Below are 5143 nucleotides of genomic sequence, written 5' to 3' on the forward strand. Positions count from 1 at the left end.
TACACTTATGAACATAAGCCTTCTATTACACTTTTCAATTTCAGATAAAAGTCAAGAGGAGAGGATATGTGCCTTGGAGGCAAAAGTCCAGCTCCTAGAAAGCATTTTCATGCAGAAAAGTATGTACAATAATACATAGTTCTTTAAACATGGATAATATCCACTATGGCTCATTAATTCTTGCCTTTTCCCTTGTATTAGTGACAGACCAGAAGAATGAGGAGGACCCAAAGGAACTCTGATAGTTTATAAAACAGCACTATTATTACATTTCAAGTCACTTTTCTGTCATGTTATTTATTTTTCAAGTATTACTGTTTACATAGTTCTGTTTTTGGTTATTTATGTGTATTGTAATTTAAGTTATTTATATTGTTTTCACCAGTTTTTTTTTAATTATGTTTGTAATTGTTCATAATATATATATTTCTGTAATAAATATTTTATAAAATGCTTTCAATAATTTCTGGGTATGTAGTATTGATAAGATATCTAGGAAAACTGGAAAAATAAGTTTTCCTACAGAAATGAATTGAATATTTATTTGGGAAAAACAAATGGGTTACATATACATATACCATTCCAAAATAGTTATAGTGAACTGTTTCAACCATTATTCATTATCCATATAAAGAAGTAAGCAAAGTTACACGGAGTGTTATCATAACCTTTCTAAAATGTTATTCCTAAACAATCCACATATTATACAGCCCTTATATGCCTAACATTATGGTGAGAAGGGGATTGGTTTGCCAATAAGTCTTTGAGGCCTTACAACTTTGGTCTCTTGAACCCGGATTCTACTAGTACATGGCTCATTTGCGCTTGTGCCTGTGCCCAACTCATTAGTTTCAGGAGTGAGTTGCACATTTTGTGGCCGGGTCCTCAGCTTTCTTTTCTTTTCTTTTCTTTTTTTAATATTATCTTTATTGAAGTTCATTTACAGCTTTAGAACATATACATATTTCATTTCTGTTTCTTAATCCATATAGGATAACTTACTAGGGCTTACATAGCATCTATATGATACATTGAATTATTTCTACTTCAAAACAGCTAACATTACAATAAGTAAGCCATTTAAATTATATCTTCTTTTATCTTACATCTCTTGAACCAATATTTCTCTATCGGCTCCCAACCTCTTAGTAGCTCCTCTTTTTGTTCGTTCTTAATCGGTGTTGTTAGCATATCTAATTCTCTTAACTCCATCACTTTCTGCAGCCATTCATCAATAGTGGGAACTATTATTTTTCCCTTCCATTTGCTTGCCAGGAGTAACCTGGCTGCCGTGATTAAGTATAAGATAATTCTCCAAAGTGTTTGTTCATTTGTTACTCCTAGAAATGATGTCATATTCAAAATATATATTTCTGGTACACACGGATATGTTGTTTTAAATATCTCTTCTATTTTATAGTGTATCTTGTACCAGAATCTTTTAATTTTAGAACAGGACCACCACATATGCAAATACTGTCCAGTGTTTCTTTGGCATTTCCAACACGTGTTATTACTTAACCTACACATTTTTGCAAGTCTATATGGTGTATATAGCGTTCTCCCAATCCTCTAAAGCTATAGGGTGACCTATCTCTCGGGACCATTTAATCCTATTTGTTGTGATTGTTTCCTGTTCCGTATTTCTGCTTAACAATAATTTATATAGTTTTGATATTTTGCCTTTGTCTTTTTCCCATAACAGTTTGTCCAATTCGTTCGTATCCTCAGCTTTCTCTTGACACGTCTAAAAACCCCGACATCCTTATTTTTCAACTCTGAAGAAGCCTCCTTGTAGGTTGAAGAAAAATCTTCCAAAACAGAAATAAGCCTCATAAAATTAGCATTTGTTTTTTCAAAATACATTTCCTTCCAATCAATCTCTTTAATAGCCGATCATTGCTGTTTTCAATAATCATTTGTACATTCTCTTTGGAACACTGAATCAATTGTTCACACATTTGAACACAGGCCGATTTCTCGTTTCTTCTTTTAATCATCGCTAATTTCTCCTGCGGGGTTAAGCTTTGCCTTTGCCTGGCAACGTAAGTGGCTGGAAATATAGAAGCAGTTCAGATAGTAAATTCCTGCATGTCAACAGAATTTTAATATGTTTAGTAAGATAATTTAAATAAATATTTAATTAAACATTAACTAAGAAAATGAAAATTATTTTGAAATATTATCATGTATCTTTTTAAGATATATGTAATGTAATGTATATATTACTTACATTCATTAAGAATACTGATAATAAATAAATTTTGTATTATATAAATATCAGGAATATACATAAATAAAAATATAATAAAAATATATAAATATAATGTTAAAAAACTTAGTATATCAGAAATTAATGAAATAATAATTACAGTACAATAAAATAGAAGAATACATCTAGCCAAATGTATAATTTCAAAATGAGTATTTAAAGTATTAAAGTTGTACCTGAAAAAACATACCTGCTATGTTAAACGTAGGTTTTTATTTGATATATTTGATATATCCGATAAAAGTAATATTAATCTAATTTTATATATATATACACTCATATATATATATATATATATATATATATATATCAAATAAATATACATTATATGTATGAATACAATATATATAGTATATGTATTATATACACATATATTTATATATCTAGATTTTATATATATATATATATATATATATATATTGAAATAAGAGAAACATCAACATCCTTTTTGAGGCTAAAGAACTACTAGTAAACTTGCTTCAGTGTTGCTCTATGAAGTTTGTCCTGCTGCCTCCTGTCAGAGATAGCTAGACAAGTTTTCCAAACTAACACACCCAGCCTTACAGAGCACCTCTGAACCCATGATTCATGCAATAAATGATCATCACCATGAACAGATCTAGAAAAAATAGTGAGCAGCAGAAAATAGGGGTAATTCTCACCACTGGGTTTCACTGGTTGCAGACTGGGAAATTCACATTCATTATCTTCATCTTCAGGACACATATTTACATCTTGGCTATCCTTATGCTGAACATTTGCATTGCTGTTATTTTCAATGTTTTCTCCTATTTGAGTTAGGTCAATGTCATCATTAACTGGTGTCAAGTTGAGCAGAATTGTCCCTGCTTGTGCTTCTGCAAGATGTGCAGCAAAAAATAATTAATATAATATTAATAATAATAATAATAATATAATAGCAACGTCTTCCTTTTAGAATTTATTTTAATCAAGTATAAGTTTTTTTCTATGCATAATAAAATAAGGACATCATTTAATATATTACTTTGAAATTACTGTGTAATGTTACTGTGCAATAAGTAAAATATATAGAAATATATATCAATGAGAAACCTATTGTTGCCTAAAATAAAGTGTTGAAAATGAATTAGGATTAACAGGAATACTAAATGATAAATCTTACCTTGTGAAAATAAATCTTCTGAACCAGCACTGGTGCTCAAATCATCACTTGGCTGGGTATCAGGTGGCATTTCCATAGGTTCATCTGTGTCCTCAAGATGCCTGAACTCAAGGCGGTTCCCACCAGCAGCTCTTTTTGGCTCCACAGAGGCGTCACCAGCAAATATTTGCTCCAGTTCCTTAAAAAATGGGATATTTATGGCTCCCATACCACTTGTTCTAGATAGTTGAGCAGCTTTTTTATAAGATCTCTTTAGGCTTTTACACTTCGTCCTACATTCCTGACTACTTCTAGAAAATCCTTTTCTAGAGAGCTGAACTGCTATTTTTTCATAAACACATATGTTTCTGTGACTCTTCTTTAGTTGCATCTGTATATTCTCTTCACCCCAGATAGCAATCAAAGCTCTAGTCTCATCTACTTTCCAACTACATCCTCTCCCACCAACTTTTGCGGTGTCCTCCATGTCTGTTTTGAAAAGTTTAAAATTGGTTTTGCCAAAAGTTGCCAAGGAGGAACACAAGCGGCCGACCTGCAAGCAAGCGTTGTTTTTGAAAAATGGCTCTACGGAGAAGAGAGGGATGAAAAGAGGGAGGAGTATACATAAAAGGTGAGAATTCCACACCTTTGACTCCATCCTAAAACAGGCAATGTCCTAGTTCCTGTTCTTTGTTCTTGTATGAGACAAATGGAGGTACCAAAAGATGCAAATGCTGTCCCTCCCCCCCACCAGAGGCCAAGAGGAAGGTGCGTGTAGGAGCGTGCGCGTGCCCGCTCGCACATCCCCCTCCCCGATCTGGAGGAGCTGAAGTGGAGCCGTGCCCTTCGCTTGTAGGCTGCTGTGCTTGTGAACAGAATAGCTCCATTCCCTGACCCTCCCTGGCAAAGCGCGACTTCCGACCCAAAACCCTGCCCTGGCACCGCCCACTTGCTCCTTGCCTCTCATCACTCACCCGCCCTGCCAAAGCTGCCCTGCCCCGAAAACTTGCCCCTTTCCAAAAACCTCATCAAAACAACAACTCCCAACATTCAAATCTATCTATCTATCTATCTATCTATCTATCTATCTATCTATCTATCTATCCATCCATCCATCTATCTATATGTACACATATATATATATCCCATATGGATAACAATAGCAATACAGTAATGTGTATATATATAGTAGACTCTATCTATCTATCTATCTATCTATCTATCTATCTATCTATCTATCTCTATCTCTCTCTCTCTCTCTCTCTCTCTCTCTCTCTCTATATATATATATATATATATATGTATATGTATGTATGTATATAGGTAACAATAGCAATACAGTAATGTGTATATTTACAGGAAAATATATTAGTCTGTCTATCTATCTATCTATCTATCTATCTATCTATCTAGATAACAATAACAATTCCGTAATGTATTTATATACACAAATCTAACTATCTATCTATCTATCTATCTATCTATATAACAATACAGTAATTTGAGGTAGAAAGAATTCTACAACAGAAGAATGAATTACAACATGAAAAAAGATTTTATTGAAAGTAATCATAACAGGCCAACAATAGAAAAATACAAGAAATCACTTGGAAATCAGTTTGTTGTTGTTGTTGTAGAATGCTGACTGGTTCCGGATATGCGGTGGATATTACAGCGATTTGAAGGGAGGGTAGTCTGGGAATTGTAGTCTGCAATATCAAAAGCACACACACACACACATATATTTA

General features: G+C 33.1%; 1 long non-coding RNA gene across 1 annotated transcript; it reads right to left on the reverse strand.

Moving 5' to 3' along the window:
- Window positions 1-1568: 1568 nt before the first annotated feature.
- LOC149287155 (uncharacterized) lies at window positions 1569-3775 on the reverse strand. Its single transcript, XR_016277540.1, has 3 exons — window positions 3417-3775; window positions 2935-3129; window positions 1569-2053 (listed from the first exon to the last, which is right to left on the reverse strand). It is a non-coding gene; the product is annotated as an uncharacterized LOC149287155 (long non-coding RNA).
- Window positions 3776-5143: the final 1368 nt, after the last annotated feature.

This window comes from Sceloporus occidentalis, unplaced genomic scaffold (assembly GCF_023333645.1).
Source record: "Sceloporus occidentalis isolate IW3139 unplaced genomic scaffold, rSceOcc1.0.p SCAF_64, whole genome shotgun sequence".
Lineage (NCBI taxonomy): Eukaryota > Metazoa > Chordata > Lepidosauria > Squamata > Phrynosomatidae > Sceloporus > Sceloporus occidentalis.